Here is a 26306-nt window from a genome sequence, read left to right as displayed (position 1 = left end):
TAATTTTCATACAAATTAAAACAACTGAAAAACTCATTCAAAAATTATGCCAGCACAAAGATAGAAATATAGATCAATGGAACAAAATAGAAAGCCCAGAGATAAATCCATGCACCTGTAGACACCTTATCTTTGACAAGGGAGACAAGAACATACAATGGAGAAAAGACAATCTCTTTAACAAGTGGTGCTGGGAAAACTGGTCAACCACCTGTAAAAGAATGAAACTAAAACATTTTATAACACCATACACAAAAATAAACTCAAAATGGATTAAAGATCTAAATGTAAGACCAGAAACTATAAAATTCCTAGAGGGAAACATAGGTAAAACATCTCTGAAATAAATCACAGCAGGATCCTCTATGACCCATCTCCCAGAGTAATGGAAATAAAAACAAAAATAAATAGGACCTAATTAAACTTAAAAGCTTTTGCAAAACAAAGGAAACTGTAAGCAAGGTGAAAAAACAGCCTTCAGAATGGGAGAAAACAATAGCAAATGAAGCAACTGACAAAGAATTAATCTAAAAATATACAAGCAGCTGATGCAGCTCAATTTCAGAAAAATAAACGACCCAATCAAAAAGTGGGCCAAAGAACTAAACAGACGTTTCACCAAAGAAGACGCACAGAAGGCTATCAAACACATGAAAAGATGCTCAGCATCACTCATTATCAGAGAAATGCAAATCAAACCACAGTGAAGTATCATCTCACGCCAGTCAGAATGGCTGCGATCAAAAAGTCTACAAACAGGCCCATTTTGACCGCAAGGGTTGCCGGGACGGCCCCCATCTTCTTTACGCGAGGTGGGAATGCCGGTGGCTCAGAGGAGTGCAGACGCTGCTTGGTGACCCTGTGGCGCGTCTCAGTGGGGCCAGGAACTGAAAGATAGCCAGAATGGCTGAAAATGGTGATAATGAAAAAATGGCTGCTCTGGAGGCCAAGATCTGTCATCAAATTGAGTATTATTTTGGAGACTTCAATTTGCCATGGGACAAATTTTTAAAGGAACAGATCAAACTGGATGAAGGCTGGGTACCTTTGGAGATAATGATAAAGTTTAATAGGTTAAACCGTTTGACGACAGACTTTAATGTAATAGTAGAGGCCCTGAGCAAATCAAAGGTAGAACTCATGGAAATAAGTGAAGATAAAACTAAAATTAGAAGATCTCCAAGCAAACCCCTCCCTGAAGTGACTGATGAGTATAAAAATGATGTAAAAAACAGATCTGTTTATATTAAAGGCTTCCCAACTGATGCAGCTCTTGATGACATAAAAGAATGGTTAGAAGATGAAGGTCAAGTACTAAATATTCAGATGAGAAGAACGTTGCACAAAGCACTTAAGGGTTCAGTATTTGCTGTATTTGATAGTATTGAGTCAGCTAAAATGTTTGTTGAGACCCCTGGCCAGAAGTACAAAGACACAGACCTGCTAATACTTTTCAAGGAAGATTACTTCACCAAAAAAAGTGAAGAAAGAAAGCAAAATAAAATAGAAGCTAAATTACGAGCTAAACAAGAGCAAAAAGAAAAACAAAAGCTAGCAGAAAATGCTGAAATGAAATCTCTAGAAGAAAAGATTGGCTGCTTGCTGGGACACTTGGATGATCAGACGTGTAGAGAAGATTTGCACACCCTTTTCTCAAATCATGGTGAAATAAAATGGATACACTTTGTCAGAGGGGCCAAAGAGGGAATAATTCTATTTAAAGAAAAAGCTAAGGAAGCACTAGGTAAAGCAAAAGAGGCCAATAATGGTAACCTACAACTAAGGAACAAAGAAGTCACTTGGGAAGTACTAGAAGGAGATGTGGAAAAAGAAGCACTGAAAAAAATTATAGAAGATCAACAAGAATCTCTCAACAAATGGAAGTCAAAAGGCCACAGATTTAAAGGAAAAGGAAAGGGAAATAAAGCTGCCCAGGCTGGGTCTGCTAAAGGAAAAGTACAGTTTCAGGGCAAGAAACCAAATTCGATAGTGATGATGAACGTGATGAAAAGGGTGCATCTGGAACAGTAAAAAGAGCAAGAGAAGAAACAGACAAAGAAGAACCTCCGTCAAAACAACGGAAAACAGAAAATGGTGCCGGAGACCAGTAGTTTAATAAACACATTTTTAATTCATTTTAATTAGATTTTAAGCTGCTTTTGTCTTTGGAGGCTGTTAAAAAGAAAACCAAATTAGATCCACTTCGATGTCTACCTGTAAGAAAGGAAGATTTTGTTGTTGTTGAACTTGTCTTTTGTTATCGAAATGTTTTTTAATGTGCACTTCTGTTTGTGTTCTTTTGGATTATTCAAATATCAAAAGAAACATTCTTCCATTAAGAATTGCCTTTGTAATATGAGAATGTATCAGTACAAAGTAATAAAATGTATACTGCATAAAAATAAACTAAGTTTGTTTTTTTTTATTTTTGTGCCCAAAGTATTGGAGAAAGAATTCATGTTAAACCAGCATATTGGCTGTTGTGATTATAGGCCCATTCTGTTTTAGCAAAATATTTATCTTCTACGCTGGCTTTCTGTATTTACTCAAGCAACTTGATAACATTAGAAATAATTACTTATTGTGAAGTTTTTCAGTACTGAATGTGGATAAACCAGAATCAAGAGACTTACTGATTTTTTTTTATGAAACTTGTATGATGCTGGCAGGTCGTATCGCAGCTCTATAAAACAAAAGCCACCTAAGGATGAAAATTATACTTCCAAACATTTACCTAGTAGTACCTTCTTATTTGTAATTTCCTAAATAATCTATAGCTACCAATTTCGTAATAACCATGATTATCTTAAAAATTTCCAGTTTGGATTTTAGTAACGGTAGTAAGTAGCTATTTATCTTCCTACTAAGTGCGCTCTCTAAATCACAGCTCTCAAATTTTAATGTGTAAACAAATCACCTTCAAATCAAATCCTGTTCAAATGCAGATTGTAATCAGTATGTCTGGGTGGAGCCAGAATCCTGCAAGTCTGACAAGCTCCCAAGGGATGTCAAGGCTGATGGTCCATACTTGACAACCACACTTGGAGTAGCAAGGCTCTGGCTTGGTATACTACTATTGGAACTGTTCTAAGGTCTCCATGTTGCATGTTATATCTTAAACTAAGTAAGGACTGACAGTACTGAATAGGAATACAGACTTGTACACATTACTAATTATTATGAAAGTGACAGTTCTAGTTATGTTGTTAAATCCAATCAAAAAAAAATTCCCTCTTATTGTATATTCTTATTTCAGACTTTTCAGAATTATTGGGGTTATAGTCAGCTTCTAGTTATATGCTTTTCCCATTTTGATGTCTGTGAGTATTATTATGCAATTTACTAATAAAAATGTATCAAACATGAAAAAAAAAGTCTACAAACAACAAATACTGGAGAGGGCGTGGAGAAAAGGGAACCCTCTTACACTGTTGGTGGGAATGCAAACTAGTACAGTCACTATGGAGAACAATATGGAGATTTCTTAAGAAACTGGAAATATGACCGAGCAATCCCACTGCTGGACATACACACTGAGGAAACCAAAATTGAGAGACACGTGTACCCCAATGTTCATCACAGCACTGTTTACAACAGCTAGGACATGGAAGTAACCTAGATGTCCATCAGCAGATGAATGGATAAGAAAGCTGTGGTACATATACACAATGGAGTATTACTCAGCTATTAAAAAGAACACATTTGAATAAGTTCTAATGAGGTGGATGAAACTGGAGCCTATTATACAGAGTGAGTAAGTCAGAAAGTAAAATACCAATACAGTATATTAATGCATATATATGGAATTTAGAAAGATGCTAACGATGACCCTTATATGCGAGACAGCAAAAGAGACACAGATGTAAAGAACAGACTTTTGGACTCTGTGGGAGAAAGCGAGGGTGGGATGATTTGAAAGAATAGGATTGAAACATGTATTACCATATGTGAAATAGATCACCAGTCCAAGTTCAATGCATAAAACAGGATACTCTAAACCGGCTCACTGGGACAACCCTGAGGGATGGGATGGGGAGGGAGGTGGGGGCAGGTTCAGGATGGGGGACACAAGTACATCCATGGCTGATTCATGTCAATGTATGGCAAAAACCACTACAATATTGTAAAGTAATTAGCCTCCAATTAAAATAAATAATTTTTAAATTATGCCAACAAAAATGGTGCTAGAACAGTTTCCTCATAAATTTGAAGCTTATCTTTCATTTTTGTTATTTTTATGTGTTAAGGAGAAGTAGCAGCAAAGGAGTTAATTCAAACTAAGTCACCAGATTTGAAAACTATAGCCAACATATTTGCAGAGATCATTTCATTCCTTTGTGTTTAAGTAAATTCCCAAACTTTACCAGTTGATTGCAGTAACTATTGATTTTAATATGCTTTTTCATACCTCAAGGTTTAGTGTTGAAAGTTCTTATTGGTGACTTCTGCAGTCACTATATAGCAAAAATGGTTTGTTCAGGGTGTCAGGAACTGTGTTATTCAATTTTTTGGTTAGTGAAAACTCTCCTTTTAGTGGCCTCTGAAATCAGTGTTTGAATTATACCTTACAACCTTTCTCTGTTGAGTCATTGTTGTGTTTATGAAAACTATGACTCTATACAGTCATGGGCCTATGACATGAAACCAGTGAAGTAAACTTTCATGTGAGATGAAAACTAGACAGCCTTCTTCTCTGCCAAAATTTTCAGAGACAGATTTTCAAACGAGGGTGTGCCAGGTGCGTTGCTACTGTGTAGCGTGTGGTATCCCAGTTTAGAATGAGTTTCTATACCTTTCTCAAGGCTTGATTTCTACCAGGGTATAATTAGAAATTTGAGATGTAGTTCTGGTAAAGAGAAATAAGAAGTAACTGAAAGAAGAAAAGTGATATTAAAAAAAAAAGAGAGAGAAAAAGGGAGGGTCTGATATATGTTGACACTACATATACCCTTTAAGTTCACCTCAAGTTTCCCTCTTCTCCTCTGGATAGTCCCAAGGAAATCCACCAAAGGAAGAGATCTGTGCTGTTCTAGACATTACCTCCACAGAATGTCCTTCTGCCCACACTCTGGCATCTCTTACAGATCTTATTCCTAGACTCATCTCTTTGAAAGTAGAATTATCATCATCAGAAGTCTTATTCCTCACACTACAAAAATAAATTTACAAGAAACTAATTCTTCAGCATGAACTGTACCCTCAGCAGGCTGGGCACTTTTATAAAGTGGGGAAAGCATGCTAAGAGGCTCCCAATTTGCTGCTTTTCAGAAATAACTGAACTCTTTGAACTAAATTTGCCTGAGCTGGAGCTGCCTGAGGATCTTCCCCAATCAGTGTCCATCAGTTAAGTTACATGTTGAATCCTCATAGGTCTTTGTTGCTCAGAAGTAAATTTTATTATAAATGAACATTATCGAGTTCCTTAGAACCCCAACTTTCTCTACACTTAGACTATTGTTATCTTGACATATTTGATCTTATGCAATCAACTGCTGCGTTAAATTATTTGTATCCACTACAGGTGTTAACCAGGTTCAACAGCAGGAAAGTGTTACCAACTTTTCTATTTTGCTTCACTTCCCCTCCTCATTGCTCTCATCAGTAGGTTCAAGGCAGCCTAGGATCTCGGTGAGTGGCAGTGGGTGGGAGGAACAGCCATAGCTGGCTCTAGGCAAGCATTTTTATTATGAAATAATCACTGGCAACTTCTTTTTGGCCCTGCTTCCCACTCACCTCTCCCTTTCAGCATATCTTCCATGTTGTTCTTTTTCTTTTGCTGCCTTGAATCATCTGCCAAAAATCACTTGGATAAACCCATTTGCACTAGAGTCTTGGCAGGTCTGTGAGTTTCCTCATCAGCATTACTTGAATTTTTTAAGACTGAATCTGTGGTGATAAAATTGAAGCTTCTATGGAATGCCTTTCTGGGTACCTCTCAGCCTAAGTGTTGGGTTTGCGCAATGAAAGGCAGTCATTGAGAACAGTTCTTTCTGTTTTTCTGAGCCCTGTCAGAAATGCATCATTTTTTAAAAAAATTTTCATTTCTTTATTTAGAAATAGCTATAAAATTTTAAGTATATGTCATTTGATTTTTTAAAAATTGAGAACAAAAATGAATTCTGCTTTCACAAAGGGTTCATTCTTTGTTAGGACACAGATGAGCCAAGATTGTACCACCTTTTGAAGATGCTGTTACAGTTACTGGTAGACCCAGATAACAGCCCTAATGTAATCCCAGGCTCCCATATTGAATTAAATCTGATCTAGGTTATTTAGGTTACATACTGCATAAATGCCCTCTCTGTGTCATTTCTCTGTAAAGAGTGAGCGTGCTTCAGTTTTCTCTATAATATACATTTATTTTTGGAGCTCATTAAAAAGGTTAGGAAATTTAAATAGGTCTAGTCAGTAGACAAAAAGCTAAAGCTGAAGTTAGAAATACTCTCTGTGGTATTATCTAACACAAGATGAGAGTGTTTTATTTATTTATTTTTTTAACTCTTGGCTGCTACCTACAAAGACATTAAGAGTGCTGTTTGAAACCAGGTCTTAAAAAATCAGGGGTGTGTGTGTGTATGTGTGTGTGTGTGTGTGTGTTACTTAAGAATGTTAGTTTTGTTTTAAAAGCAAAACTTGTAATAAATAATCAATGCTGTATGCCATTTTCCCCATTTGTCTTCCTCACCATCTCTCTCATACTTCCTTTGGCTGCAAATATGTGCTTGTAATCTCTCCTTAGTCTAAAATTGATTTGTACTTTTCTAATGTTTATGTTTCTTCTAGAAAATGAACCAGGTTATTGGTTTATTTTGGGGGTTAATTTAATTGCATTTCAGTAAAGATGCTATATGAAGTCATTTGATTATACAGGATGGTACAGTAAATCAACGCCTTTGTATGGAAGTGGGTTCCTTGGGTTTTGAAGGAGTTAATTTCTCAGTGCCTTATTCATGTACTAAGAAGGACTGGTAGTACTAGGAGGAATATGCCCGAATGATCAAGATCAGAGGACTTCTTTTATTTCAATGTACAAAAGAAGTAATGTATTCATCCCTGAAAGAACTGAGTTCTCTGTTTGGGTACTTTTTAAAAAACACAATTTCATCTGTTAAATCTTCAAAATGTTAATGATAGCTTAGAATAGTGAAAATGGAACAATTTCTAAAGAATTGATAATTACTAATCCAATAACTGGAAATATAGGGGCCTTCAGAGTTTAGCTTACGAAATAAGCTGGAAGATTTTTAAATATGTATTTTCTACACATTCAAAATATTCTTATTAAGAAATTCTACTTTTTCTGAAGTACTAGACTCCCAAATATTTTTTTGTACTTTATTTACTCTCATTTCAGCAACAAGCTGTAAGCTTAATACCTGGAAAACAATCTTAACATTCTTAAGAACCCAGAAAGTAGAGTGCTTCAAGGAGAGATAGCAAGGGACATGCTAGGAATTTTAAAAAACAAAAACAAGAAACTGTCTTTAATATGCTTTTTGGAGAGAAGAAGTGATCCATAGTAGAGCTATTTTTGAATATACAGGAGATTTTTACAGAAGTTGAAATCTTTATCAACTTTTCACAAAGGATGAAATAGTGTATTTGCATGACCTTGAAGATTAATATTTTGAGGCATTACTTAATCCAACAGCTGCGGCAATACCCTTTTGTATGATACAAAATAAGCAAAGAAACAGAATATAACATGGCAAGTGAATTTATGAGAAAGTTTGCTGTGTGAATACAGCTTTGGCTTCCGCACATGCTAACTATTTCAATGTGGTAGTGGTGATATCCTCCCTACAATTTAGCTGTGAAATTTGGGTCAATAGTAGATACTGTGACCCATTTTGGAACAACTGTAATCAGCATCACTTATGAGCCATGGCTAGCACAAGCAGCAAGACAAGATCAATGATAATCTACAGAAACCGGGTGTTCATCACCAAACCTCTGCTGAATAAATATAAGGACCACCTGTGTGTGCATGTCCTAAGTCACTTCAGTCATGTCTGACTCTTTGAGACCCTATGGACTGTATCCTACCAGGCTCGTCTGACCATGGGATTCTCCAGACAAGAATACTAGAGTGGGATGCCATGCCCTCCTCCAGGGGATCTTCTCAACCCAGGGATCGAACTCGAGTCTCTTACATCTACTGCATTAGCAGTCAGGTTCTTCACTACTAGCGCCACGTGGGAAGCCCTACCATTGACCTGTACATCTACATACAACAGAGCAGGAAGCCATGATGTGAGATATTTGCCTTTCCATCAACTAACATGGATTTACTGTATGCTAAGCATTGTCCTGACATCTGGGTGGCTTAAAAGATAGCTCTTGTTCCTGTGGATCTTAAAAATGTAGTAGGAGTGACTAACATTCTATTTGATAAGGATCAAATTTGTGCCAGCCTGGATGGGAGTGGGGTTTGGGGGAGAATGGAGAGATGTATGTGTACGGCTGAGTCCCTGCTTCACTCTTCACCTTGAGCTATCATAGCATTGTTAATCGGCTATACTCCAATACAAAATGTTTTTGGTGTTAAAATTAAAATTAAAAAAAGAGCAAGCTAGCCATGTATTAAACAGGGTTTTAAAAGAGTTAGTGCTATGGATTAGACAAGGAAAGCAAAAGGAAGAAACAGCTAATAGCGCAGGCAGGCAACTGGAATGGTAGATGTTACTGAGATATCCTTAGGTGCAAAGTCAAACCTGTGGCAAAGTCCCAACTTGTAGAAAGAACAGTGAAACCACAGATTAACTGGGAGTCCATAAGTCAGGAGAACTTCTGGTGAAACCATCCCCAGGGAACTTGCTTCTTTTTCTCATGAATCCTGAGGTTTGTACTACTCTGTGTTACTGGCCTACATGACACTTTTCCCTGTTTATTCTCAAACGAGTTTCTTGAATACAAATAATGTAAACCAGTGTAAGTATACAGTATCAGGCAATTACCTGTAGCCCCTTTCAGCTAAATCTTCAAGTTTAAAGCCTTTGAATTTCTCATAAACTTCAGAAAAATGCTGCTGTAATGCTGTAACTGATTGTGCCTGCTCTGTATAATGTTTCCGTTTGAGGTTTTCAGAGATATGTTCTTTGGAGAACCTCAATACCAAGATAGAGCAGAGCTTTTAGCATTTTGTAAGCTCACACCCAAGGATTTCCCACAAGTTGAGCATTCATTTTTAGTATTTTAGAAGAGAACAACATCAGCCACCTCAACTGTATAATGTCACTGGCATCTAAATACACACGCATAATTACACACACATTTTAAAGTATGTTCCATCCATTGTGGAGAAATAAAATCCATCCATTTTGGTGAGTGCTAATTACTTCTGTTCTAAATCCTAAATTAGGAAAGATATACCCAACAGAGTTCCAAAGATTAGCAAGGAGAGATATAAAAGCCTTCTTAAGTGAACAATGCAGAGAAATAGAGGGGAAAAAAATTGAATGGGAAAGACTAAAAGACTAAAAAAAAGAGATCTCTTTTAGAAAATTGGAGATACAAAGGGGATGTTTCTGCCAAAGATGGGCACAAAAAAAGAGAAATATCACATGCCAGCAAGATAATGCTCAAAATCCTTCAAGCTAGGTTTCAACAGTATGTGAACTGAGAAAATCTAGATGTACAAGCTGGATTTAGAAAAGGCAGAGAAATCAAAGATCAAATTGCCAACATCCATTTGATCATAGAAAAAACAAAGAAATTCCAGAAAAAAATCTGCTTCATTGACTAGCTAAAGCCTTTGATTGTGTGGATCACAACAAAGTGTGGAAAACTCTTAAAGAGATAGGAATAACAGACCACTTTACCTGCCTCCTGAGAAACCTGTTCAAAACAAGAAGCAACAGTTAGAACAGGATTGGTTCCAAATTGGGAAAGGAGTATGTCAAAGCTGTCTATTTCCCCCCTGCTTATTTAACTTAAAAGCAGAGTATATCATGCAAAATACTGGACTGGATGAATCACAAGCTGGAATCAAGACTGCAGGGAGAAATACCAACAACCTCAGATATACAGATAATACTACTCTAATGGCAGAAACTGAAGAATAACTAAAAAGCCCCTTGATGAAGGTGAAAGAGGAGAGTGAAAAAAACTGGCTTAAAACTCAACATTCAAAAATCGAAGATCATGGCATCTGCTTCCATCACATCATAGCAAATAAATGCAGAAAAAATTGGAAATAGTGGCAGATTTCATTTTCTTGGGATCAGAAACACTGCAGATGGTGACTGCAACCATGAAATTAAAAGACGCTTGCTCCGTTTAAGTAAAGCTATGACAAACCTAGTGAAAGTGAAAAGTGTGAAAGTGTTAGTCATTCAGTTGTGTCTGACTCTTTGTGATCCCATGGACTGTAACCCACCAGGCTCCTCTGTCCATGCAAATTTCCAGGCAAGAATACTGGAGTGGGATGTCATGCCCTTCTCCAGGGGATCTTCTGCAACCAGGGATCAAACCCAGGTCTTCCACCTTGCAGGTAGATTCTTTACTGTCTGAGCCACCAGGGAAGCCCAAGACAGCATATTAAAAAGCAGAGACATCACTTTACCAACAAAGCTCCATATAGTCAAAGCTATGGTTTTCCAGTAGCTATGTATGGATGTGAGAGTTGGACTATAAAGAAGGCAGAGAGCTAAAGAATTGATGCTTTTGAATTGTGGTGCTGCAGAAGACTCTTGAGAGTCCCTTGGACAGCGCAGAGATCAAACCTATTTAACATAAAGGAAATCAACCCTGAGTATTCATTGGAAGGACTAATGCTGAAGCTGAAGTTCCAATATTATAGCCACCTGATGTGGAGAGCCGACTCATTGCAAGAGACCCTGATGCTGGGAAAGACTGAGGACAGGAGAAAAATCGGGTGACAGAGGATGAGATGGTTGGATGCTATCACTGACTCAATGGACAGAAGCCTGAGCAAACTCAGGGAGATAGTGAAGTACAGGGAAGCCTGATGTGCTTCCAATCCATGGGGTTGCAAAGAGTTGCACTTGATTTATCGACTCAACAACAACAAAAAATCCTAAATTGAGCAAGATAACTTAACAAACACGTTCAAGCTGGTTTTAGAAAAGGCAGAGGAACCAGAGATCAAATTGCCAACATCTGCTGGATCATCGAAAAACCAAGAGAATTCCAGAAAAATATCTATTTCTGCTTTATTGACTATTTCAAAGCCTTTGAGTGTGTGGATCACAATAAACTGTGGAAAATTCTGAAAGAGATGGAAATACCAGACCACCTGACCTGCCTCTTGAGAAACCTATATGCAGGTCAGGAAGCAACAGTTATAACTGGACATGGAACAACAGACTGGTTCTAAATAGGAAAAGGAGTATGTCAAGGCTGTATATTGTCACTCTGCTTATTTAACTTCTATGCAGAGTACATCATTAGAAACGCCGGGCTAGATGAAGCACAAGCTGGAATCAAGATTGCTGGGAGAAATAGCAATAACCTCAGATATGCAGATGACAACACCCTTATGGCAGAAAGTGAAGAGGAACTGAAAAACCTCTTGATGAAAGTGAAAGAGGAGAGTTAAAAAGTTGGCTTAAAGCTCAACATTCAGAAAATGAAGATCATGGCATCTGGTCCCTTCACTTCATGGGAAATAGATGGGGAAACAGTGGAAACAGTGTCAGATTTTGTCTTTTTGGGCTCTAAAATCACTGCAGATGGTGACTGCAGCCATGAAATTAAAAGACGCTTACTTCTTGGAAGAGAAGTTATGACCAACCTAGATGGCATATTGAAAAGCAGAGACATTACTTTGCCAACAAAGGTCCGTTTCGTCAAGGCTATGGTTTTTCCTGTGATCATGTATGGATGTGAGAGTTGGACTGTGAAGAAAGGTGAGCACTGAAGAATTGATGCTTTTGAACTATGGTGTTGGAGAAGACTCTTGAGAGTCCCTTGGACTGCAAGGAGATCCAACCAGTCCATTCTGAAGGAGATTGGTCCTGGGTGTTCTTTGGAAAGAATGATGCTAAAGCTGAAACTCCAGGACTTTGATCCCCTCATGTGAAGAGTTGACTCATTGGAAAAGACTCTGATGTTGGGAGGGGATGGGGGCAGGAGGAGAAGGGGACAACAGAGGATGAGATGGCTGAATGGCATCACTGACTCGATGGACATGAGTTTGAGTGTGCTCTTGGAGTTGGTGATGGACAGGCAGGCCTAGCGTGCTGCAATTCATGGGGTTGCAAAGAGTCGGACATGACTGAGCAACTGAAATGAACTGAACTTTGAAACATGTTCATTCATTTAAAAAATATTTTCTAAGCCTCTATTGTGTGTTAGGCACTGGGAGACCCAAGTCCCATCCCTCATGTATCTGATCTTCAATTGTGTGACTTATATATCCTGTTTGTTTAGATTACTAGAAGAGGCTAGCTAGCCAACTCTTTAAGATGGACATAAATAAACAACTTCTAATACTATATAATCTGTCTTTATTATGCATTTTTTTGAGTTTATCTTTGTGCTACAGGTAAAAGACCATTTCCCAGCCTGTTGCAGCATGTAAAGACTCTCTGTTATTTCACAATAACGTTAATACCTAATTCTTCAGATCTGATTGCTTTGTTTATCTTGACTGCTAGAATAATGTAATTGCTAACAGTTATGCTTCAAAGAAAACAAATTCCTCTAGTTCCAAATTGTAACTAAGAGTATTCTCTATTGCTTATAGTATCTGTTTTATACAATGTATATAAAAAAAGTATGTTTTGAACTGGTTGTAGTTTCAGCAAAACTATAGTGACTAAGACAGTGCAGATATTTTTAGCATCATTTTCCCCCCATAATGAATTAGCTCTTTTGACTGGTGAAGAATCTGTTTTCATGATGTCAGGTCACTGGATGGAATTTTGACTTCTTGGAACTTCAAAAGGCTCATTATGTGATATATAACATGCAACTCTAATTTGAGAGAAAATACTTGATGAGGATCTATTTCCTGAGCATATTTTTGTAAATAGATGTGTATTTGGAATATACAGAGTATTTAAAATTTTATGGCCTATCTAGTTCTCTCCCCACCAAAATGCAGATATTTTAGGATACTTAAACTCATGAATATATGATCATTATAAATAAAACCAGAAAAAATATAAAAGACTCAGGGCAAAAAAGAAAATAAGTTACTGCAAAAGAGATAAGATCATTCCTAACCAGAAAAAGATAAGATCATTCCTTAGCATTGAACTTAACATAACATTGAGCTTCTTTGCCATCAAGGCCATGGAGGGATGAATTCTAGTGATTTTAGTTTTAGATGAAAGAAGATATATAAAACACTTCTAGTACTGAATCCTAACTGATTTTGACATATTGATATTTATGTAAAGAGGATAAAACAATGATCAATTCTTCAAAAGAGGCTTTGAAAAAGTATCAAAATTTCTTCGTGGTTCTTATATCAGTGAAAATATTTGTACATCAAAGTATATTATGGAAAAAGAACTGACCTTAGGACAATAGAGTAGTTGTTAGATAGGCATATTACCAATAACCTCTACTGAAACAGAAGTAGAGGTTAAAGCAGTTGAAGAAATGAGTATTTGCTTGTCTCTGTTAAATTAAGCAAGAAGGACAATAATTTGAAAGGGCTCTCAAAATATTGAATTAAAAAGAAACAAAAAGTTTTATCTTGAAACTCTGTAAAGAAAGAAGTCTAGAATTAATACTCACGCAGCTTTTTTTGGTGGTGTAAGAAAATTATGAAGGTTAGCTTGTTAAATTAATCTATTTACTAATTTTTTTCCTTTCTTCACTTTTTGGTGCTAGATCTTATCTTCCTAAGGTACGAAGGTTTTTCTTTTGCGTGTGTGTCAGTTGATGTCCTCTAAGAAGCAAACACCAGTACCAGATTAAACACGCTAGAAATGCATTCAGGGAACTTCCAATGGGAAACAAGGGGAAGGAGCTGGAAGAAATTTGGTCTGACCTTAGGTGAAGAAGAGAGACAGGGAAGGAAGAAAAGAAAGAAGGGAGGGAAGGGAGGAAGAGATGGAGGGAGGAAAGAGAAGTACTGCTTCTAGATGGGCCTTGCAGTTCTAAAGAAAGTTCATCACCATCATCTGGTAGGTTTTGAGCATCGTCTCTACTGTGAGAGGAATTTCTTGTCTCCCAGGAGCAGACCTGCCTTAGTATTGCTGCCACACCCAATCATTGGCTGGAGGCCAGTGGCAAGGTGTGGCCCTAAGAGAATTGAAGTGATAGGTTTCAAAGTTTAACAGCTGGGTCCATTAGTTAGTTATACTCTCAGCAGTCAGAGATCCAAAGGACACCTTCTCAGAGTGTCCAAAACAATGTGCGTATAATGGCCTCAATTTACCTTGAGCAGAGTTAATCATTCTACTTTCTATTTTTATCTGTTTAATCTATAATAACGACAATCACTTTTTGAATATTCACGAGGTGGCAGACACTATTAAAATCTTTACATGCATTCTGTCATTTAATTGTCACAAACACCCTGTTATTATTCCCATTTTACAGAAGATTACTTAATGAGTTTCTTGCATGAACTGGCTGCAATGGACTATTACATCACCCTTATTAAACTGAGAACTATGTTTCCCAGAATCCCCTCACCTGTCTGGTCCCCCTACCAAGAGAAGAACTTGTAAGACATTGGCAAATTGGAAGTGATGCCCAGACTTTACTCTGAAAGTTGTTTTGCAGCCAGACAAGATAACAGATAGATGAAGTTGTGGTTCAGTGGGTTGCCGCATTGTCTTAGTTCTCCTCTGCTCTAACAGCTTGCTGGCCCTGAATATCAAAGTTGGCCTCATGTATACCAAGAAACTCTTGGCTGCAGACCCACAGAAAGAACATTCCATAAAGCTCCCCAATGGGACCCCCTTTTATGGGTCTATTTTAGTAATGGGATGTACTTGGCTTCTTAGCTTGATAGCTTGCTAACTTCTCTTATCTTCTAAAGTTTCCCTTCCAGACTTTCACTTCCCCAGCTCCTCCCACAATTGTAAAGTATAGTTCTTATAGTTAATTCCTTCTCCCAGAACACTTAGTGAGTCTCCTGCCCTGCCTGAACCTGGCCTGATAGAGTAACAGCAAAATAAATGAATGGTCAAGTGAGGCCTGGCCTAGGGATTGAGAGGTACACCGTGAGGCTTCAGAGTCGAATATCCTGTGTTTTAGATTACAGAAAGCATGATCCATTTGTTTCAAATATCAAATATGCAAAAAGAAAATTTAACTAGAAGCTACTGAGATTAAAGTAATTTCCTTACAGTTTAAAGCTTCTCACTTGTAGTTTGCCAAGTGTTTTAATAGTATCTGTCATGTGGTGAATATCCAAAAAGTGATGATGATAATATTTTAGATAGATAAACATCCTGCTGTTACACAGTGTGTGATATGTGCAGCAAAAATGTCCAAAAATTTTAATAAATATGAACACCTATAATCATATCTGGTTAGGATCCTAGATGTTTGTGACCTAAAAGCAAAGGATATCACCTTAGTCAAGAAAATTTAAGAGTAGGCATTATCTATCAGTCAAGTCCCTAATATGAATTAATTTCTAATGTGTCTAGTTGTTGTTTAGTTGCTAAGTCACGTCCAACTCTTTGCAAATGCATGGACCGTGGCCCACCAGGCTTCTCTCTCTATGGGATTTCCCAGGCAAGAATATTGAATGGGTTGCCACTTCCTCCTCCAGGGATCTTCCTGACCCAAGCATTAAACCTGGGTCTCTTGCACTGGCAGGTGGATTCTTTCCCACTGAGCCACCTGGGAAGCCCTAATGTGTTTAAAGTTGCCTGTAAAGTGTATCTTCAAGATACTGAATGGTGCTAATTTAATACACTACATCAATATATAAAATTGAATGTTGAAAAATATTTTTCAAAAATGATGGCTTTGCCATAATTTACATGAAACTTTTTCCTGAGAGTATTTTTTATGAGACATTTTATCTTTTTTATGCTTTTCAACTTTAACCTTGAACAATGAAGGTGAAAGTCACTCAGTCTCTCGGACTCTTTGTGACACCCTGGACTATACAGTCCATAGCATTCTCCAGGCCAGAATACTGGAGTGGGGAGCTGTTCCCTTCTCCTAGGAATCTTCCCAACCCAAGGATCAAACCCAGGTCTCCCTCATTGCAGGTGGATTCTTTACCAGCTGAACCACCAGGGAAGCCCACTTTTGAACAATAGACAAGGAAAAAAATGTCACCATTTGTGTGGTCACATCAACCTGGGAAAAGGACATAGGTCCATAATTATAGTTGTACACTGTTCTTTTCTGTGCTTGCACTATTTACCTATTGTGTTTTTACTCCAATTTTATCCTTCCATATGTTTCTGTATGGTAGTTTTGCCAGCTTGATGTCCTATTTGGTCCTGCCAATAGGGGTCACTAGAGAGGATGGGAGGATGGGGCAGGAAAGGCAGAGATCTCCCTCCTCTTTCTTGCTTTTTCTCTAAGCACTGTCTGGCAGCTGTAATCTACCCCCAGACTGACTGTTTATTCCCACTCCTTTTGGCACTTCCTGAATAAGTCCCATCACATGCCACAGTGAAACCACATCAGCCAAAGGGGACTCCTTATCAGAGGTTGAGCCTCCATTCCGTGAGGCCTCACCCCTAAGCTGCTACTCTGGTAACTTCTGTGTTTCCATGTTGTTTCCAGAGTCTTTGGGGGCAGTAGTTGCTTATCTTCATTAGCTCTTGAATTTACCCCAGTGTTCCCTTCTTGCTCTGAAGGCCTCCCAAAGCCTACATCATCATTCCTTGCATTAACTCTCCCTTGAAACTCTTGATGTGAATTGTTTTACTCACGGGACTCTGTCACAATCACTATTATATGGCTTCCAGCAAATAAAGGGGGCTTATATTTTCTTCCTTGCCTTTTTCTTCCCCTAAGCTTTTTATGAGAGTTTCTAAGGTAAGTCGTAAATGTCATCAAGAAACATCCTCTCAGCTATTGCAGGTTATATACAGTTTTTTCCTTCTTCTTCCCAGTTCCTTATGATATCTGCTGCTGACGCCTCTATAGCTACGATACTCAGGTCCTGTTGACCGGCACTGAAGGTGAGGTCCTCCCTGAAGTTCCAGGTGTGACTAACATTCTACTCATTCTGCCACTCACTTTACTGTGCCCACCCCTAGTTCTAAAAATACCCAGCGTAATATAGCTTCCATTCTCCTAGGCTGCTTTCTTTGATGTTACTTTTGTGCTGGGCTCTCAGCATCTCTTAAACACGTGGGGAACAGCTTTCACTTTTACAGTCTATTTGATGGCACGTCCTTCCCTACGGCAGAAGTTTGAGTCATGGGGCTGAGCTGCAGGGCAGTCTGTGTCACTGACAGAGGGAACTGCTTAGAATTACCCACGTTCCCACAGAGGCAAAGAGTCTCACCCCCACGCCTGCCCTATTTCAGCCAGAGTGTCATCCGTTTTATGTTTTATTTTCATTTCCTCTGAAGATTTCATTTGCACAAAGGAGTCCTCTGCTACAGAAAGATGTTCGAAACTGCTAGCATAGAACCTCTAGATGTGCCCAGACATATCTAAATTCAGTGGTGAAAAATACCTACGTTTTCATCTAAGACCACTACTGCAAATGTAGAAAATACTTATATGGCCTGTGATTCTTAGGAGTCAACATAAAATTTTCTTTCAAGTTTTAGAACTTTGAAAAAGAATAAATTTCTCCCTTATTTGTTGAAAAATATGTGTACATGATCTTCAAGGAAACTCAAGGCCTACATTCCTGGTAATTGTATTTGTGGGTCCAAAGAACTTACTAGATAGAAAAAGTGTAGTAGTTACATGTTGTGCTTTGGAGGATCCAGAGTATGAGAACTGCCATCAGTGAAAAAGATCATAAATCGGAACCCCTGGATTTCACTAGTTAAACAAAAGAAAATGAAGAAATGTGCTGAGCTTCAAAGATCTCTAAGAAAACATTGTAGTTTTCATTAATATGCATTCATTACAAAGAAAATGAAAATTGCACATGAAAGGGATTTGAAAGCCATAAAATACTATCAAAAGAAAGCTGTGGATATTTGGAATGCTCTTCTCAATGAAAATGAATACCTGGGAAGACATTTGTAAAGGTTATTGAATAAGAAAGAAAAGAAAAGGAATTGAAAAAAACAAAAATTTAAAAGAAATCACAACTATATCAGTGGAAGCCATATGAAAACAAGATTATTTCAAAATTGGCTTATTTCTAGCTAGGTGGTAAGTTCCTATATGGTAGTGTGTATTTTTTAAAACAAGCAAAATGTGGGAAAATTTTAGTCTTCAAACACTGAGCCATTTACTTTTGATATATTATATATATACACATATATATAATATATATTGATATATATATAATACATATTGATATATTATATATGTATACATCTATATAATACATATTGATATATATGTATTTTTGGCAAATAAGGCCAAGAAAGAAATTCAAGAATTTCTTTGGAAGTTATATTGCTAGTTAAACTCATTAAATTAGTTATGTCATAAGGGCATGTCAGTGAGATTTTTTGGAACTTGTATGAGCATTTGCTACCATCCACAAATTTCTTATGTTAAATTTTTCTATAATATAGTACTGAACAACAACAGCACAGTATAGAACTTAGAGATCTTTATTATGCTTTGGTTGTGAGTTGGATTGGATTCTGCTATTGATTTTTAAGTAAAAATCTTAACTTTACCCATAAAGACATCTTGTTTCATTTTCATTATAAGGTAGGCTGAACTTTTTTTCAAGTCCATCTTCTGGAGGCTCTATAATTTTCTTTGAAGTTTTCCAAACTTCTTTCCAGTTTGAAGTCTATGGACTTGGAACATATGTCTAGAATGTGTGCATGCTGGTAGCATTTTAAAGATTATTTCCTTAAACCATGTCCACCAAAAAATTCTTGATAATTTTGCTGCAGGAAGCAATAGTCAGTAATCTTCTTTGAGCATTATCTACCAGATACAATTTCCCTAATTACACTGGATCAGCTTTTCTAAAAGTTCTGAAAATGTTTCCATAAACTAAAGGTGTTACACAAAAAGATGTTTTTCTGATCAAATAAATTTAGGAAATGCTAAGTTGATCAAGGTTAAACAGGTTTCTTTCCTGCAGGAATCCCATGAATACTTTAATAAGATAACATCTGTCATAAAACTCTAGGAGAGAATATTGATCGATGTGTTTTCCAAATTTACTTGGTCAAGTAGCTTAAAACATTATTTAGACCTTTTATGAAACTCTAGTTTGGAAATGTTAATTCTATGATTTGCTTGAGCGGGGTCTTGGACCACTGAATGGGCCTGATAGCAAGAAACCTCATTTTTTTTTCAGGGCTTATCTACTTGCTCTGAATTCATCATATTAGTAATGTGGCTGGTCAATGACTTGCCTGGTAATTTTATTGACCAAACATATTTTTTCCCCTCACAAGTTATCATGAGTAGTAAGATTCCCTTTAATGTTCAAAGTTGCCACAAGGAACTTTGAAAACTAGAATTCAAAATGCATGCATCCTAGAAGTCATAACTAAATTATAAATGTCATAAACTGTGCAGAAGAAATTTGAATTAAGACATCATTGCCTTTATTACTGATATAATATTTAAGAAGGTGTGTGAGGGAGTGGGTGGACTACTTTGAAGGCTTGGGTTGTTATTGTTTTGTATTGTTTAATGGGATGATTACAGTCTTGTACAGGCTTGTACCCAAGTCACACCTTGCTCAGTGAAAGATTTCCATCAATAACACAGAGATGAAAGCTGCCATTAAAGTCTGTTATCCAAGCAAACGTTTGGCTAAGGATGCAAGAGTCCATTTTAATAGCCTAGCTCCAGTCACTATATAAGCTAATAATACTCCAGGCCCAAGGGGAGATGGCTTATGTAGTATTTACAGTGAGCTAGGCCTATACATCTGACAGTGGTACTAAGCTTGCATTCCAGCTCTACCTTTTATAAAGTATGTGACTTTGAGTAAGTTACTTAAATTCTTAAACCTCTAAGTATCTCATCTATAAAATGAAGCTAATACTTAAATCCAATTCATAGGGTTGGTGTGAGGATTAAGGGAGAGGGCTTATATGTTGAGATTGCATGTGAGTTGATAAATATGACCCCAATAAGAAAACATGTTGTTTTTGTTCAGTCATTAAGTTGTATCTAACTCTTTGCAACCCCATAGACTGTAGCATGCCAGGCTTCCCTGTCCTTCACTGTCTTCTGGAGTTTGCTCAAACTCATGTCCATTGTACATATAGGTAATATTTAATACATATGTTACCCACACATGCTCACATGCATGCACTCCTGCAAAAATGCAAGACCCCAGCCTTGTTGATGTAGTCGCATGTTCCTTTAGTCATTTGTGGCTACTGCATGGTATACCACGTATATCACTGGCCGCAGGCTCTCGTACACTATTCTCATCATGTTAGCTGTGGTACGTAACATAGTTAGAGTTAGCTTTGAAGAAGGCAGCACAACAGTTCACATGTTTGCAGTGAGTGCCAGCTGTGTCTGAACCTTGCTAAAGGCTGTGGAGCGTCTGAAAGTTTGACGTAGGGACTAAGTCTTTTGAAAGAGAGAAACTCAATTAACCCAAAAGGGGCTGAGGAGGGGATGTCAAAAGCTGCTGGCTGAGAGGACGTTATCTCCAACATCTCAGGAGCGGCAAGTAGAGTCCAGATTCCAGCAGTGGTTGAGGGTGAGGGGTGAAGTGGGTACAGAGTTGGGGAGAACTAGGAGAGAGCGAGCTAGAAAATTACAGCTGCACCTACCATTTAAGACACCACCCTTCCTCTCAGTCTCCTTTTCCCACTGACATGAGCCTTGATGGGTCTGATGGAACAGCTGGCGAAGTGAGGGGGGAAAATCCCACCCTTCTGACCCTACCAACCACCCCAAGGAAGGCTTCCAGACCTGAGGCCAAATGGTGGGAAAGGGAGTGGTGACTGAGGACAATATGTTTTATAATAAATGAACAATCCAGGAATTAATTTGTTATGCTAGATCAGGCTGCAGTTTTTTGTTACATTCATTAGATTGTTCTTGTTGTCGACACAGTTCAGAAAAATTTAAGGACCAGCCACATATTTCATTCATGGGCAGGAGCAGAGTAAGTCCAACAGCACACTTGGAAAGGGGCAATGGAAGAAAAACTAAAGTTCTTTTTATATAAGTGTTCCTATTGAATTCAACTGGTTCAACAAAACATTTACCTATCTGATGATTGTATACATGTTTTGCTTTTTATTTAAAAGCGTTCTCTGCACTTATGAAGCTAATATAATGAATTAACTTGTTTTTTTTTAAATATTACTTTAGTAAAAAAATTGTCCCCACCTTTGGGTATAAAGGCAAGTACTGCTTCCAGTGCTGTTTTATTTTCTTGTTTTTCTGAAGATGAATGAAAAACCAAAAAACCTTCCTTTTTTAGTGTCCTAGTAACTGTAATGAAAAAGCCAAGCATTCATGGCTGAATGAATGCATAAGCAGTAGTTCCTTTATAAGTGAAAGAAAGCAAAGTTCAGTCAAGCATGACAGCCACGGTCTCCTTAATATGCTTGCAAAACGTACTGGGAAGACACAGTGTATTCTGATTGCTAAACCAGGCTGAACTTGCAGTAGTGTGGGTATGAGTGTTTCCACAGGAAAAAATATGAAACCATTACACAGGATGCTACAGAAGCCATGTGGAGTGAAGGAAATGCAGACTTGAGAGCTGGGTCTTTGAAGGTCTGTGCACCTGCTGTGGAGCATAACTGAGAGGGTATGTCATTTTTCACACATAGAAAATGATCAAATGGCCGATAGAGGTCTTTTCTAAAAATGTGTTTTTTTAAAAAAACTGAAAACACTACCTTTTCAGACAGAGAAACAGGATATTTGGATCTTATTTCCTAAAGTAAGAACAGCAGACATGGATGGCACGGAAGTTACAGTCACCAGTATACACACAGCACATGAGGTCAGTGGTGAATGAACTTTAAAATCATGTATTCATGTCTGGCACTGTTAGAGACAGAGAGAGTAACTTGGTCAGCAGCTTCTTTCTAAAATATACCGACACATTTTTATGAAGGGCTGAAACTTTTTTAACCTCAGCTCTCCTTGTACCAATGTAGTTTTAATTACTTGGTTTAGGAGAAAATATTAAATTTGTTTATATGATACAGAAACCCACCTCATAGTTAAAAACTTAAAATTTTCCTAACATTAGGATTCTTCTATAGAAACTAGAAGGATAAATTGAATTGATTGTCCATTTTATTTCCCTAAATGCAAAGATATCAAATGACAAGTATCAAGTAATGTTTGTAAATCCCTAAAAATGCTGTGAGTTAGTCGTTTCTATTTGTAAGTCACAGTCAATAGATGGACATATAGTGTGGGTCCATCTCTACTCTGAAATCTCTATAGATTAGACTGTGTACTCTTTTTGGGTAGGTGGAATGTAAGAGTGACTAAAAGGATGGTCCCTGTTAGAACATTGTTTTATTGAGAATACTCTTTTTGTCACTTTGGTTTTTCTTACAAAGCATTGTTTTCACCTCTTCAGGAGAGTTGGCTCTTGATGTCATCCCTCTAGCATGCTTCTGAACAGGGAAGTTATCTAAACGTGGGGAAACTGCAATAGAAGAAAAAAGATAGTCCCTAGAATCATATAAATGTTCTATCAAATAACACATTTGCAGTTTAACTTCTTTACTTTTGTGCATATCAATTTATATAGCTGATGTAAGAACTTAGCAGTCATACATTCCATCAAGGGTTATTTTGAAGATTATATAAGGTAAGGAAATGATTACATTCTCCCCTGCTTCAATCTTTTTGATGACTTCTGATCACCCTTCTGATAAAAATCCCCAAACCTGACATGACTTATATAGTTATACAAAATATACCTGTCTGTTCCTTCAACTTCATCTTGTCCTTTTTTCCCCATCTAGCAGAAAGACCCTCTTTCATTTCCTCAAAAGTTCCTGACTTTTGCTGCCTCTGAGGTTTTACAAATGTTCTTCTTGGTCTAGAACATACCTCTGTTCTCCCACACACATGCATAGCACACAAGCTGACTCCCAGTCAGCCTGTACTTCTCAGATTAAATGTCACTTGTAAAAGGGAATCTTCTGATTTACCAATCAAAACCATTCCTTCCTTCCCCTTATTATATTCTCTTGCATAGAATCTCATTCATTCCTAAAGCCACAAATGTTGGGGTACTTTGAAATGGCTGGAAAGATAGAAATCAGGCAGAAAAGGAATAAGATATTACTTTTATTTCCCTTTGACAGCATGCCAGGCTGTGGAAGCTATGGATAGCTTCAAACCTCCCATAGGTTTTACAGCTTGGAAGAGCAACACACTCTTTTTGTCACTTGGCTCCCTGTGAGAAGGAGGGAATGAAAGAGCAGGGCTCATACGGCCATTTTCCCCTTCCCCAAATACTGAATAGCTAGTAACTACAAGTCATACAGTAGAGTGTGTCTGTGGTGGGGAGAGGGAACTAGGAGGGATAGAAACTCTCTAAATAAGAAGGAAAGATTGGGAATAGGGGGAAAGCACTTCCTGTATTCTCAACTAAAATGTATTAATATGAACCATAAGCAATGACCATTTCTGAGGTTAAATATAGACAAATATCAGTAAATTCACATGGTTTAAGTAAAATACATGTACAAATAGTATACACATGTAAATATATAAATAAAGTATATACCTGTGTTGATATACTAGTAATATATATAATATCTGTATACATGTATATGTATATGCATGTAGTATACTGGAACGTGAAAGTTGCTCAGTCATGTCTGACTCTTTGCTACCCAGTGGTAGCCGGACAGGCTCCTCTGTCCATGGAATTCTCCAGGCCAGAATCCTGGAGTGGGTAGCTGCTCCCCTCTGCAGGGGATCAGCTGGAGAGAGGAGCAGCTGATCAGTCCCCCGGAACTGAACCCAGGTTCATACTTTATTGTGTATATATATATATACACATATATATTTGTGTGATTCTTTGGGTAATATCTTCCCCTATCATGTTGTAACCTTCAGAAAGATAGTGACATAAATCTACTTTATCTTTCCATCTCTGTGACTCATCATATCTTATTGGCCAACCCAATACAAAATTTAGTTCAATGAATAATAGCTGCAAAGTGTTTAATATGATATTTGACCTATTTTAAGAACTCAACAGATGCTAGCTATTATGATGATAACACTGGTTGCTGCTTCTGCTGGTAAAACATTCTTATGTGTTGGGTATTGACTTTTGAGCTGGGTTCTATATTTCTAAGATTTCTACTTCAGAAATCCATAAGTGTTCTTCGAGGATCACTCAAATAGCGTGTCTTTCACTGGTCATGATTTCAGGCAATATCCCATAGTTGCAATTTCCACAGCTTCTAAGTTACAATCAAGGAGAACTAGGGTGAGGAGAAACTACAGCAAATTAGGGAGTGTATTTCTGTCCAAAAATGGCAGCCAGTTTTCCAATCTGTTCACACTTGCTTTGTGGGAATGTGAATTCAGCATTATCAGACACACTGATTTTTCAAAAGAAGCTAAAAATTCATATTTTAATGTAAACTGCTAAATTTGAGTAACTAAATACTGTTAAATTCTACGTACTTTGAAAGCTACTCAGACTTCATGTTTTCCACGTGCAGCAAGTTTGTGACCTTTGCTTTTGTGATTGTTAATTGTGGTATGCTGCTGCTAAGTCGCTTCAGTCATGTCCAACTCTGTGCGATCCCATAGATGCCAGCCCACCAGGCTCCCCATCTCTGGGATTCTCCAGGCAAGAACACTGGAGTGGGCTGCCATTTCCTTCTCCAATGCATAAAAGTGAAAAGTGAAAGACAAGTTGCTCAGTCATGTCCAACTCTTAGAGACCCCATGGACTGTAGCCCACCAGGCTCCTCCGTCCATGTGATTTTCCAAGGCAAGAGTACTGGAGTGAGGTGCCGTTGCCTTCTCCAATTGTGGTATGAGGTCTCATCAATCCTTTTCTTGTTTTAAATTTGCCCTTTACATGATTGTTAGTCTGTGCTTTTCAAATCGGTTTTGTAACAGTTGATTAGCTTTATAAGAGATCTATTTTAAGCTGTTGCCTGTGTATTTCTACCTATCTATTTTGCAAATCCCTCCCCACTTTTTTTCCTTATGTCAGAAGAACTCTCAAGGCTAATTATATATTATAAGGGAAGGGCAAAATGAAACTATATAGTATTTTCAAGCTATAGCATGAAGAAATAAATTTTGTGAGGTGTTTAGTAAACAGTTTCAGAAATGAGGAAAATTGACACAACAAAGCGAAAGCAATGATTTTACTCTCAGTTGATGTATTTCCTGTGCAAATCCACTGAGTCATAGTCAGGATTTCTGGACTTCTCTTAACTCTGATTTTTCTTAAGGAACTATTTTCCATATAAAAGTAAAATTAGATGTTTATGTTAGTGGTGGTAGAAACTACTGGATATCTGCAACTCTAAAATGTAATCTACTTTTGGATATGTGATTATTTTCTATACCACAAGAAAAAAATCTCACTATTAAACTATGACATAACACTGTTCTTTTAGAACTTATATTATGTATAAAAATATGCATATATATGTATATAAATATGTATATGAAAATGCTCTTTGAGAATTATTTAAACATAGATTTTATCAAATCTTATACTCCCATTTCTTTGCCTTTTCACAAAGAAAGCTAATAACACTTTGATGACATTTCATGTGACAGTTAACATGTGTAGTACTGTCAATGCAAGTAACTTCAATGAAGTGAGGACAAAATAAGCATCTATGATCAAGTTCATGAACATGTAGGTAATGACAACTATACTATGACTGTTGTTAGACAACAGCAATTCATTTTAAGGTGAATTTACATTTCGAAAGTAGTAAAGTGTTAAAATATGTGTATCTGTATCAATGAAATGGGCTTCCCAGGTGGCACAATGGTAAAGAATCTGCTTGCCAATACAGGAGAAAGCAAGAGATGCAGGTTCAATCCCTGGGCCAGGGAGATTTCCCTGGAGTAGGAAATGGCAACCCACTCCAGAATTCTTGCCAGGAAAATTCCACAGACAGAGGAGCCTGGTGGGTTACAATTCATGGGGTCACAAAGAGTTGGATATGACTGAACACATCAATGAAATATAAAATGAAATTTTCATATAAAAGTAATATTTCAGAAACTCATTTAGGCTCTGTTCTAATGGTGACTCAGATAGTATAGAATCTTCCCACAATGCAGGAGACCTGGGTTCG

General features: G+C 37.5%; 1 protein-coding gene and 1 pseudogene across 2 annotated transcripts in view; both read left to right on the top strand.

Moving 5' to 3' along the window:
- Positions 1–26306, top strand: part of ARAP2 (ArfGAP with RhoGAP domain, ankyrin repeat and PH domain 2) — a 245788-nt gene that overhangs the window by 13514 nt on the left and 205968 nt on the right. The gene's annotated exons all lie outside the window — the stretch shown is intronic.
- LOC102188296 lies at positions 769–2406 on the top strand (annotated as a pseudogene). Its single transcript, XR_310073.3, has one exon. The product of XR_310073.3 is annotated as a lupus La protein homolog pseudogene (transcript).

The sequence above is a fragment of the Capra hircus genome, chromosome 6 (assembly GCF_001704415.2).
Source record: "Capra hircus breed San Clemente chromosome 6, ASM170441v1, whole genome shotgun sequence".
Taxonomy (NCBI): Eukaryota; Metazoa; Chordata; class Mammalia; order Artiodactyla; family Bovidae; genus Capra; species Capra hircus.
Note: the sequence above shows the minus strand (reverse complement) of the source record. Positions and strands in the feature narration are given on the sequence as shown.